We start from the raw sequence: 13,999 nt of genomic DNA on the forward strand, positions 1-13,999 counted from the left end.
ATTGATGATAATGTTAGCTGGAACGACTTTGTACTAGTTTCCCTATTTATTTTTCTTGTTAGGGGTTTCCCTAATTATTTTCCCATCATTTCATTTTGTTGCTTTGTAATTAATTTGTCTAATATATTCCCACCTTGTATCGTCTTGTAAATCATCTCTATGCGAAGTTTTAAATTTAATTTCAGTTTATAATCGTCGTTTACTCATTCGAATCTTTCGCTTAAAATGTTTTATCTTCATCATCGAATTCCACGTGCGACTAATTTCTCCTTATCCGGACGTAAAATTTCCATGTTGGCCCCCTCTGTTTGCCTTCAACTTCGCCCCGAAGACCGAAAAAAATAATCATATCCGCCCTAAACCAAGCTGATAATGTACTCCCTTCATCCCTCTGTAGTACAGACGTTTCTTTTCGGCACATGATTTAAGAAAAATTGTGTTAAGTGAGTTAAGTAGATGAATAATAAAATAGAAAAGAAAAAAAAAGTAGAAAGGTGAAGAGAGAATAAAATAAAAGAGAGTAAAGTAAGAAAGATGAAAAGTTTTTGCTTTTTTGCCAGAAAAGGAAACGACCCAGTTACTGTGGGACAACCCAAAAAGGAATATGACTCAGCTACAAATAGACGGATGGAGTATATTCTGCCTCCTCCATTTCCGAATTCTGGATTCGCCATTGTTTGAATCCTCTGTCGATAATGTTCATTGACATTGCTAGAATTCATTTTTTTTTGTTAATGTGGTTCAATATTTTGATAGCTAGTATGCATAATAGAACGTATGTTTGTACATTAATATTTTAATCAAAACAGCTTTTTCAATGTATGTAGTAAAGCATAGTAATAAGGAGAAAATTAATGTTCATTGACATTGCTAGAATTCATTTTTTTTTTGTTAATGTGGTTCAATATTTTGATAGCTTAGTATGCATAATAGAACGTATGTTTGTACATTAATATTTTAATCAAAACAGCTTTTTCAATGTATGTAGTAAAGCCTAGTAATAAGGAGAAAATTAAAAGGAGACTTACAAAATTGATTACTATATTTTCTAATTCATCCATAAAAATTAGTTAATTTTACTTTTGTACTATATGGCACGTCATTTTCCCAATCTGTCTCCTATTTTCTCTCTGTCACCATATTAATGTTATGTAATTTGACGAGTCTCATTTATAAATTTACTAATTTAATTAAAAAAATCTTAAAATAAGCATTATTAGTAATACATAATAAAGTAATTTGCAAGCCTTTTTTGTGATGATGAAGTTTTTGCATAACAAGCAAGCAAATATCATAAATTGGATAAAAGTATATACACTATAAATAAATAAGGTTGGTAAGGATGAAGCCTTCTAACTACTTAGAGCATCCGCAGCGTTGAGCAGGACGGCGTCCGTCCATCCGTGCCAGCGGCATGACACCGATGTCCGCCGCTGCGCTCTTTGAAAAGAAGTTACGGAAGCTATGCAGACACACATACTGGAGATATGTTTAGAGAGAGAGAGCTCAAATCGGCATTTTTCATTGATTCAAATGTTTCAAGACACAATGCTTATATTCTTAATTCGAACAATCTAGAACCTTGCACTAATCTACTTTTTATGCTAAGTTAAACATGTTTCACTTTCTTTATCAAAACAGACTCTGCAAGTCCTTTCTCTTCTTTATTCAATTGAGCAACACGTCTCTCCAAGTACAATGGTGGTCCTCCACCTTAGCTGGCGTGCTCGGCTCATTCACAGCTGTAACTCGTGCGAGCTCTCGGATTGGTTCTTTTGGCGCAACGACCTTTGTCCTTTTTTTGTCTTATCTATCGCCTTGGCTTGTTTATCACGTGCTTCTCGCTTTGTCGCCATACACTGATAACCATGGCTAGCAACCTCAGCATTGTACGCAACAGCTTGATCAAATCGGCATGCTGCGACTTGATCAACAGCTTGATCAACTTGGCATGCAACGGCTTGATCAACTTTGTCAGCAGTAGCTTGATCAACTCGACATGTAGTGGCTTGATCAACTTGGTCAGCAGCGGCTTGATCTAGTCTCGGCATGCAATGTGAGCGTCGGCACACAGCAGCTTGATCAACTTTGTTAGCAGCGTCTTGATCATCTCTTCCAACACACCCCCTCAACCCGAGCGAGGCTAACGACACTATACCCAACCTTTCTCTTAGCTTCACGAAGGGTTGACGACTCAATGGCTTAGTGAAAATGTCCACTACTTGATCTGCCGTAGGAACATGCCTCAACTCAATTTCCTTACTCAGAACTTTGTCTCTAACAAAATGGATGTCCAGCTCAATATGTTTGGTCCTTGCATGAAGCACTGGGTTCGATGCTAAAGCTATAACACTCATGTTATCTACCCAAATCACTGGACTTCCCTTCTTCTTTATCTTCAACTCACCAAGCATTTAAGATAGCCAGCTCACCTCTGCAGCAGCTTGAGCTAGACTTCTGTATTCAGCTTCTGTGCTAGATCTAGCTACCACGGTTTGCTTCTTCACACACCATGACACAAGATTCCTTCCATGATAAGCACAAACACCCGTAGTAGACCTCCTATCATCCAAGTCTGATGCCCAGTCTGAGTCTGAAAAAGCATAAATGTCACCAGTCAATTTCCTAATCTGAATTCCATGATCTAAAGTTCCTAAGAGATATCTCAAGATCCTTTTAACTGCCCTCCAATGTGTGTTCAATGGTTCTTCCATATACTGACTCACTTTGTTTACAGCAAAGTTGATGTCTGACCTAGTGATTGTAGCATATTGCAAGGCTCCAACTATGCTCCTGTAAAATTTTGGATCAGATATAGGTTCCCCAGAATGCTTGCTCAACTCTGAACTTGAGAACATTGGAGTTGGACACCCCTTTGCACCTGTCATGTTAGCTTTCTTTAAAAGATCTTTGATGTAGTTAGATTGACAGAGGTGAAGGCCTCCATTGATGGTCTTTACTACTTCAACTCCCAGAAACAAACTCACCCCCCAAGATCTTTTAAAGAAAAGCATGAATTCAATTGTGAGATGACTTTCTGTATAGAAGCTTGAGAGGAGCCAGTAATTAGCATATCATCAACATAGATGAGAAGATAGATAATGTCTCCTCCCTTCTGTCTGATGAACATTGAAGCATCAGCCCTTGATTGGATAAAAAAACCCAAACGAATGAGGACAGAATGCACCGTGAAGAACCAAGCTCTTGAAGCTTGCTTTAAACCATAGATGGCATTGTTGAGTTTACATACCAAATGAGGTCCACCTTGTTCAAAACCCATAGGCTGCTTCATATATATATATATATATCTTCTTTGAGTTCACCATTCAAGAAAGCATTATTTACATCAAGATGAGTGACTAGCCAACCAAGGAAGACTGCTAGTAGAGGTCCCCAATCCGAACCGAACCGGACGAACCGGCCCGGAACCGTCACCGGCGGTTTCGAACCGGAACCGTCGGCGGCGGTTCGAACCGGCACCGGAACCCCCGGTTCCGCCGGGCCGGTTCCGGTTCTAATTTTTCGCTAACCGTACCCGCGGCCGCGGCCGCCGGATTTGACCGAAACCATGGGCGGAAACCGCCGGTTTTCACCGGCAAAACCGCCGGTTCCGCGGAAAACCGGCGGTTTCCGCCGTGTTTTTCAATTTTTTTTTTAAATCACAATTTTCCCCTATAAATACCCCCCAATCCTCTTCATTTCTACTCACCCCATTCTTGTGTAACTGTGTTAATAAGAATTTCTCTCACAATCTCAATTTCTCTATTCTCCATTTGATAAGTATCTTATTGGTGAAAAAAGTGGGTATCTTTGGGGCAGATGGTACTAGAACACAAATTTATATATGGAATCTGGATGAATGGGGATCAGATTATAGTTTAAAATGGGAAGCTGGGTTCACTGGCGGGAGTTCGTTTCATCAGGCCATCAGGGTGGTATATTCATCTGAGTCCGACGATGAAACGAACTCCCGCCAGTGAACCCAGCTTCCCATTTTAAACTATAATCTGATCCTCATTCATCCAGATTCCATATATAAATTTGTGTTCCAGTACCATCTGCCCCAAAGATACCCACTTTTTCACCAATAAGATACTTATCAAATGAGGAATATCTTTTAATGATCTTCTAAGTCTTTTTGTCAACACTTGTAAGTTGTAAATTTGTAAATGTTGTAACTTGTATTTAAATTTTTCGATTTGTAATTGTTGTAACTTGTAATTGTTGTAACTTGTATTTAAATTTTTCGATTTGTAATTGTTGTAACTTGTATTTAAATTTTTCGATTTGTAATTGTTGTAACTTGTAATTGTTGTAAGTAACTTGTATTTAAATTTTTCGATTTGTAATTGTTGTAATTTGTAATTTTAAAGTTGTAATTTGTAATGTTAAGTAATAAGTTGTAATTTATAATTTTAAGTTGTAATTTGTAATTTTAAAGTTGTTTGTAGTTTGCAATTTTAAAGTTGTAATTTGTAATTTTAAAGTTGTAATTTGTATCAATAAAATTGCATTTGAACATCGCTTTATTCTAATTTTATTTATGCAAATATATCTACATATTTTACTTGAATTACAAATTTAAAATGCAAAAAAAAAAAACCGCCGAACCGGATGAACCGGCCCGGAACCGGGCAAACCTAGGCGGTTCCGCGGTTCACATGAACCGGCGGTTCACGGTTCCAAAACCGGAACCGCCGATCCTTGGCCGGTTCGGTTCCGGTTCTATTTTTTTTCGAAACGGAACCGGCGGTTCTGAACCGTGAACCGCCGGTTCCCGAACCGTGGTGACGTCTAACTGCTAGGCTGAGAATTATTCGGATAGTAGTAGGTTTCACAACAGGACTGAAAGTTTCATTGAAATCAAAGCCAGATTGTTAAGAGAAACCCTGAGCTACCAATCTAGCCTTATATCTTGCAATAGCACCAGATAGATGTAATTTAAGCTTAAAAATCCAAGTACAACCAATAAGATTCTTGCCTGGAGGAAGTGTTGTTAATATCCATGTTTTATTGTTAAGAAGTGCATTAAACTCACTCAACATAGCAGCTTTCCAGTTATGAATCAGAAGGGCTTCTAGAGCAGATTTAGGCAAAGGGGGAGTTGACACAGAAAGAGTGTAGATCTTAGGCTTGAAGATGCCAGACTTTGATCTAGTAGTCATGGAATGAGTGACTTGAGGGGGGGATTGAGCTAAGACATGAGCGGGATCAGTGCGAGATGATCCAGATGAATCATGGGAATGAGTATGTGGGTGATGCTGAACTTGAGTGAGAGAGCTGGCAGTAGAATCTGTGGAAGGCATTGAGGAAGGAGATGAAGGTGAAGCAGGTGGTTGTGGACTATCTGGAACAAGAGAAGGAAATATGTGAAGAGAAAAAGAGTGATGGCATGGGGTGACTGATGGAGAAGATGGAACAGAAGTAGAAGTCTGGAAGGGAAAGGTAGATTCATCAAAAATGACATCCCTAGAGACAATTATTTTTCTATCAGGCAGGAGCACTTTATAGCCCTTATGAGATAAACTGTATCCTAAAAAGGTTCCTCTAACTGATTTGAACTGAAGCTTGTGTTTGTTATATGGTCTGATGTAGGGAAAACATAGGCAACCGAAGACTCTCAAGGCAGAATAGTTTGGCTTTTCAAGAAAGAGTTTTTCATGTGGAGAGAAATTATTGATGACCTTAGATGGCATGAGATTAATCAAGTAAACAGCAGTGACAAAAGCATCATCCCAAAACCTATGAGGAAGGAAAGACTGAGCTAACAAAGCTAGGCCAGTTTCAACAATGTGCTTGTCTTTTCTTTCTGCTAATTCATTCTGTTGTGGAGTGTATGGGCAGGAGACACGATGGGTGATCCCACACTCCTTAAGAAAGGGTACTAGACCTTGATATTCACCTCCCCAGTCAGATTGAAGCATTTTAATTCTTGATCCCAACAGGTTTTCACTCATGGCTTTGAATTGTTTAAAGACAGTGAACAAGTCATTTTTGTGCTTAAGAAGATAAAGCCAAGTGAATCTAGAGTAATGATCTACGAAAGACACATAATATGAATAGCCATTTCTAGTTTTCACAGGTGACGGCGCCCAAAGATCACTATGGACAAGTTCAAGAGGTGAATTATGTTGAGAAACAGACTGAGGAAAGGGCAATTTATGAGATTTAGATACACAGCAAGGATAGCAAAGTGAAGGAGTTTTCATTACTTGAAAGGAGATATTACGGCTGTTAAGAGCACTTTTCACCACATCTAAGGTGGGATGTCCTAGTCTACTATGCCATACAAACAAATCTGGACAGGAAAAGGAACTAGGACTATCACTAGACTGTGAAGTGCCCATGGTCAGGGAATGAGCAGCTGGATTCTCTGGTCTGGGAGAAGAAATGGGGACTGAGACACGCTTGATTGGTGTATGATCTACTAGGAAGTGATACAGGCCTCTCTCAAGAGTTCCTTTGAGCACAATTTCCTTGGTGCTCAAGTCCTTGACAAAACAGAAACTCGGGTGAAACTCAAAAAATACATAATTATCTTGAGCAAACTTAGATACCATGAAAAGAAACTGCGGAAGCTATGCAGACACACATACTGGAGATATGTTTAGAGAGAGAGCTCAAATCAGCATTTTTCATTGATTCAAATGTTTCAAGACATAATGCTTATATTCTTAATTCGAACAATCTAGAACCTTGCACTAATCTACTTTTTATGCTAAGTTAAACATGTTTCACTTTCTTTATCAAAATAGACTCTGCAAGTCCTTTCTCTTCTTTATTCCATTGAGCAACACGTCTCTCCAAGTACAATGGTGGTCCTCCACCTTAGCTGGCGTGCTCGGCTCATTCACAGCTGTAACTCGTGCGAGCTCTCGGATTGGTTCTTTTGGCGCAACGGCCTTTGTCCTTTCTTTTGTCTTATCTATCGCCTTGGCTTGTTTATCACGTGCTTCTCTCTTTGTCGCCATACACTGATAACCATGGCTAGCAACCTCAGCATTGTACGCAACAGCTTGATCAACTCGGCATGCTGCGACTTGATCAACTTGGCATGCAACGGCTTGATCAACTTTGTCAGCAGTAGCTTGATCAACTCGACATGTAGCGGCTTGATCAACTTGGTCAGCAGCGGCTTGATCTAGCCTCGACATGCAATGTGAGCGTCGGCACACAGCGGCTTGATTAACTTTGTTAACAGCGGCTTGATCATCTCTTCCAACACTCTTGCCGCTGACACGGCGCTGCTTGATGCATCGAGCACGTCCGTACCAGGGAACAGCGTACGTGGCAGCCTTCCATTTGAATTTTTTTAAGTGTATCCGCCAATGAAAACCTAGAGAGACTATATATGTGTGCATTACACATACCATATATTATTATTTCCTAATTTGCCTCGTCCAAGCTTCATAATTCGCAGTACAGTTCCTTAATAAGGTTATTAATGGGTTGCACTAGATAAATAAGTAATGAGTCTATTATGAAGATATGAAGCCCCTTCACATGCAAGCTTTTAATTTACTCTGAATTTTAAGCTTGGTTTAAATTCGATTACTCTCTTTCCTACTTAATTGAAGCAATAATAAGTGTTGGATAATTGGGTTGTGGACTATTATTTGGGCTGTGAATTAAATGAGGCCCAGATGGAAATTGGGTTGGTGGCTACCCTAGCCCAATGCCCGGGAGATATACACCCATGTCTCTCCTCCCTGCCGCTTGACATTCGATTCACTCTCTCTTCTCTCTTCTCTCTCTCTCGACTGTTGAATTCTCTCTTGTCTTCTTCTTCACCGATGAGTCTCCAGTTGTTTCACTGTGACCTTTCACGGTTATTTGAGTGATTGATCTTGTGTGAGTGTTGGAGAAGGCAACTACTTCGGTTGTTGGGGTGTTGGTGAAACTAGGGTTTTCTGTGTGAGGGATTTATGTGAGTTTGTGTTCGAAAGGTTTCAGATCTGGCATAGTGGAGTGGCTTGGGGTTGATATCTGGTGTGTGAGATGAATCACTGGTGGATTCAACGTGCTCCCTTGGATCTGGTTTCTGGAGAATAGATTCGTACTATTAGCGGGTGGCTGAGCCATTGCTAAGATCTATTCGGTTTCTTTGTGTTTCTTGTGTTTTCTGCTCGCTTGTTTGCTTTACTCTTAAGATCCGAGAGGATCCTTCTTGTTGTGCTAACGTGTGTGTTAAGTGTGCAGGTTTACTTGGTGGTCCAAGAGCTTCCGGTCAAGGAGGGCTAGGATTCTTGTGTAGTAGCTAGTTCTTGTAATAGCTAGATCCTTTGTAAATCAGCCGCGTGGTTGAGAGTTTGGCTGAGCTCTCTTGTATAAGAACAAAGAGGTCTCGGTAAATAGTGAACCCGGACTTGTCTGATCCCTATAGTGGTATCAGAGCCCTGGTTCAGGGGCTGGGCCTGTGTGGCTCGGGGTTCGGTGGGTTGCGGTTGCAAGTTCTCCAATGTCTCTGAGTGAGCTCGACCAAGACCTAGGTGACCTGTGACCTATGTGTGATCTTGGTCTGGTGGCCTTGGGTTGGGCATGTGACATGTGTGTTATCTTGGTCTTGGTCTGGTGGTCTTGGTTTGAGGGGAGGATTGTGGTGAAGCAAACCATATCCCACATCGGAGAATGGACAAGAGTTGCAAGCATATTTATAAAGGCTTCCCCAACTCCATTAGTATGAAGCCTTTTGGAGAGTACCCCAAGAGCAAAACCGTGAGGGCTTTGCCCAAAGCGGATAATATCATACTAATATGGAGTTCGGGTGTGCACCACCGGGACCCAACAATAAGAATATTAAATAGGTGAAGATTGTAACAGCACTTTACGACGCATAATTGTAGTGGGCTTATTCTAGCTACCATTGCCTAAAAAATAAAGACGTAATTATACAATCGACCATCCAAAACTACTTCATTAAAAGCAAAGAAGTATGTATACTACATGATTTATTACTAAACAGTTGTATAGTCGTTGTCGATATGATACTTAAATGGGCAAACGTGATGTGGACTTGTGTGGTCGGAATTTACCAACACCTATTATAACTTTATAAGTAGTGTATTATTCAATTGGTAAAGATGGTCTTTTTTTCATCCAAAAAATTTGGTATTCGAGTCACTTACTTACTGTAGATGAGGACCATTATTGATTTTTTAGGGGAACAAGTATAAGTAAACTTTAATTTTCTGTTTATAATTATGTTAAAATGAACTAATGGTTAAGACGAGATATCATTCATCTCGTCAGAAACTTTACCAATAAACTATACGTTAGTAGTCAATAACAATCACATGTCCATCAATCACAGACATATGCAGAAAATGGAACTTGTGGAGTCGGCTGGTTAGACTCCGATGCCATTCTCTTTGTTGCTTCCTCCACCGTTGTCATCCTCATCATCTTCTTTATTGTCAACTCGTATTTTCTTGCTCGAATACAGCAACAAAATATGTGGCTTGAATCGCAAACTCAACTCGTATTTTCTTGCTCGAATACAGCATCAAAATATGTGGCTTGAATCGCAAACTCAACTCGTATAACATTTGTTCCTTCTTAGTACTAAACATTTCTTAAATTTGATTATGAAATAGTTAGACCATACTAAGTTTATTAGCTTTTCACTGGGAAAAGACATCTTCTTCCTCATGATCAAACATGTTACATGCCATCGATAAATCCGTCAATCTGTTTTTTTAATTGTGAAATCTCTATTATGTGTATTTTCAGTTTACGTATTTATGAGAATTTAGTACAATAACACAGAGGCCAACATCATTAATGCGATGTAAGAACTCATCTGCTCATAGGTTTCGTTATCAATATTCCTAACCACCATATACGTTTTGATGTTTTTGTCGTCTCTTAAGTTTCCAGATGGAGTGGAGTGTTGAACATTTTGAGAAATACAAATTCATTTGTGTTTAATTTAATTAAAATGCATTATTTAAAATTGGATTTAAAAGTAATGCTAAATGCAAACTTATCATTTTTTTAATTAACGTTACTTCTTTTGTTAGAGACACATATTACTGCAATAAAATATTAAGTATACTGGTGACATAATATTTGAAAATTTATGATATGTCATTAAATAAAATTATGAGATGTTATTGTTAGGTAGCTATTACACGCGCGTGTAACAAAAATAAATATATGTCATTAAATTAAGTGATATATGAAGGTGCGGCTGATTTTATAATGCAACATGTCAAAATATAACTATATATTTTACTTTAGTATATCTATTTATAATTAATAAAGAATATGGTGTGCTTGGGTGTGTTCGTGTGTGTGAATAGAGATATTGCAAGGTTTATTTATATGCTTTGATAATAAAAAAAATGTATACTACTTATCAAATTTTATGACACCTTTCATGGTGCCACTAAAATTATGTCACTACTAATCTTTTTTTCTGCACATAAACATGTAGGAAATCTAAACATTCTAAAATTGTAAACAGTTAACATGGCTTATTGGAAAAAATTCTAAGTAATCGATCATTTTGACCTATTACCGCCAATTAAAACAATATCACTATATAAAAAGAAGAAATTGGTCGATTTAATGGTCAACTAAATGGGTATTGTACTCAACATCAATATGGGCTAATCGTTACTGGGCCTAAGCCCAAAAACCCGTTAGTTTCCAACATATATACCATGATCTTAATAATCTACAAAACCACTAAAATTAGAAAATTGTCAAGATTAATCTTTGTACAACTTAATCGATCACTTAAATTTTGTCACATCAAATAAATATGGACCCATGTAATTTAACCAGAAATAGTGATCACTTAAATCCTGCTAGTCCCGACCTGTGATGATTAAAAATATCAATATATAAAAATAAAAAAAAAAAAAAAAAAAAAATCCTGCTAGTCCCACTTATAAATAAGCATGTTACACAAGATGCAAATGCAACATATTTTGTATGCCTTCAATCCAGATGTGTTTGTCCTTGTTTCCACGTTCAAATTCAATCACTCTATCTTCAGTTTGCACCGCAAAGTACCCGGCATCCTCTGCTTCGCGCCCCGGCCATGCTGCCACGTCGTTGTAAACCCTCGAAACTATGCCTGCAACCACATTATTTTCATCAGGTTAAAGTTAAACTATCATAAACATATCTCAATTTGTAAAACCTTTCACTCCAATGTGTTGTGAGAGTTCAAGTCATTTTGTACAACAACAAAAAAAAAGATGCTTACATAGATTTCTTTTTCTTGGTGAATGTGCTTGCTCTTCATCTTAACCACCACTTCCCAATTGGAATTTACGTTGAACAACACTTGTTTCCAGTGTAAATCCCCTGCAACCATTCAAAATTAAACTTTTCAGAGTTTTACACAAACTATTTTATCCTCTATATAACGCAAATTATTGAATATATAATCAAATTCTGATGTGTACTTTCACACTTTTCAAAATCTAAATATTAAATCATGAAAGGTGAATTTTTTTCAATTATCTTATCCTCCATTTACGTGCTGATATGATTGCCAGTTTAAAAACGCGTGGATAAAATGACGTTGGGCAAAACGACAACATATAATTAAGATCGAAACGGTTTTTTTTGTCTACATTTTTTAAACCGACTATCACATCAATGCGTATTCAAAAGTGTGGGACGGATCATAATTTGCTCATCTTTCGTGATTTATTTGAGAGTAATTTTTTGCACAAAATATATAGCCATCTCCACCTTTCCTTGTGCACTTAAGTAGCTCGCCACCTTTAGCTACGAAATTAAGCAAATTAGAGACGCTTGATTCCTTGCAGCTCCAACCACTCTCCTCCGCCAATGCCACGGCGGCGCCACTCTCCCTATGAAGCCGCAGCTCCAACCACTCTCCTCCGCCAATGCCACGGCGGCGCCACCCTCCCTATGAAGCCGCGCTCGCAGCGTCGCCGCGCCTCTCAACGCTACACCACACAAAAATGAGTGCAGCCAAAAAATCAACATCATTTTAATTAGTTGTGACTGTGTGTGTTGGCCTAATTATGGTAAGTGGTTAATGTCCGAGGCTAAAGGTCTCGGGTTCGAGTACCCAGTCTTAAAAAATTTAGGTTCATTTATGAAAAAAAACAACATTTTAATTAGTTGATTGATGTTAATATATACCTGTGGCGGCGCCGTTAGTCCTCGCGTTGATCGCCGAGTGCACAACGGCGAGGATGTGATCGCGGTCGGCCCCCAATTCCTCGGCCATCTCTATGCAGTGTGACGCCACCAGCGCCGCGGCCGACGCAACTGCAGAGGCTTTTTTGGAAGGCTTTTTCTTGGCTTTTGCCGACGAGTTCGATTTTTCCGGCGACTGAGAGCGCCGCTTGGAGCTGCGCGTTGTGAGCTCAGATCTCGTGCTTCTTCCGCTCCTTGTGGTCTTTGATCCGCATCCCCATCGTCTTCCTCTTCACCGCGCTTTTGTATATCGGCTGCATTTTTCGGATTAATCGTTAATTTTAATTCCTATGTTTTTTTTCTGAAATCGAATGTTGTTTTTCTAGAACGTGCTTACTCCGTTAGAGAGAAGATGTTGGTGGGATTCGAACTCCGGGTTGAGGGCTTGATGTAGTAAGAGTAGCTCCTATTGTTTTAGAATTTAAACGAAATTAAACTCAATCATAAATATTTTATACACGACTCGACATGTATTAATTAATTAAGTCAAACACGAGATGTGATAGAAAAAAATGTTATAGTAATTACCTTAGTCTCGTCGCTCCCCCTTGGTGACTCCGGAGGGCTGCCCGAGGCTAACAATGGTTGATTGTCTTTCTACAATTAAATAAATATAGTTAATTTCTTCACACTCGTTTTAATTTCAAAGTATCACATGATGCACTACTTAAAAATCGTCTACGTACAACGAGCAAGGAGCTTCTGCAGTCGGGTTTCTCCTCACTGTGGGTGTTGCAAAGAGCCTTGGAGAGCTCGACAGCCGACACGCTCCACGACCTTGCTAGGAACTCCATCGACTCAGTCGGGGTCTCCGGCTGAGGGCACGAGACCGGCGGCCACTCCTCGGCATTTTCCTCCTCGATGTTCTTGAGCCGATTGGACTTGGACATCACTCACTCTCTACAACTCTCCAACCCTGCTAAAAATAAGCATAATAGTAGTGACAAACAGCACCTTCTATTTATTAGTAATGTTTCCTAAAATTAAACAAATAAAAATTACAAACCGATAAAGCTATTGAGCAAACTCTGTGACCAACTTCAAAATGTCTGCTTTAGTAAAAAAATTCACTTATTTTTTTTTCAATTTTCAGCTTTTTTTCTCTTGAACGGCGGGTCAAATTATTACAAAGGGATCTTTATAATCCTCCATTAACAATGTTTGTATGAAATGAGGGCCATCAATTCCATTATGTGGTAGCTTTATTTGGATTGAAATAATGAAGAATATTTGTCTGACCCAAAAATTCAGCTGATTTTGGGATATTGAAATTATAGTGCTTGCTCTCTTTAGATTCTATTAGTCTTGACCACACTTTGCAGAATTTTTGCATCGAATTGTCACCAAAAAAGCTACCAGTTAGAGTTGGTCGTATTTCTATGTCATCAATGTATACAATGTGCTTTTTTATAATTAATATTGGTTTTTATATAGTTTAAGCTTAGTGATATGATAGTTTATTCGAATGTTAAGGCACTTGTTTTGCAGTATCGATTAATCTGCAGTACAGAAGAGGAAATTCCTCTTACCAATAAAGTTATAATTCATCATCAATTATAGATTTATAGAATTTCAAATGATCCAATTTACTGTGCTTAATTAGTTTGTAATTAAATTATGGCTAGTGTTTCGTTTGTATATTGAAGTTAGCAGCCATATAGTAGTATATTACATGACGATAATATAGTGAATAATTGGAATTATGATGAGCGTAATGATGGTAGTTTACTAAATTCTATGCATATTGCATAAATAAGTTAAGTGTGGCTTTTAATCTTTGCTTTAAGTTAAGCCTAATCAAGTAGATTAATTT

General features: G+C 38.5%; 1 pseudogene; it reads right to left on the bottom strand.

The window, feature by feature from the left end:
- Positions 1-10,783: 10,783 nt before the first annotated feature.
- Positions 10,784-13,169, bottom strand: LOC121782106 (annotated as a pseudogene).
- Positions 13,170-13,999: the final 830 nt, after the last annotated feature.

The sequence above is a fragment of the Salvia splendens genome, chromosome 20 (assembly GCF_004379255.2).
Source record: "Salvia splendens isolate huo1 chromosome 20, SspV2, whole genome shotgun sequence".
Taxonomy (NCBI): domain Eukaryota; kingdom Viridiplantae; phylum Streptophyta; class Magnoliopsida; order Lamiales; family Lamiaceae; genus Salvia; species Salvia splendens.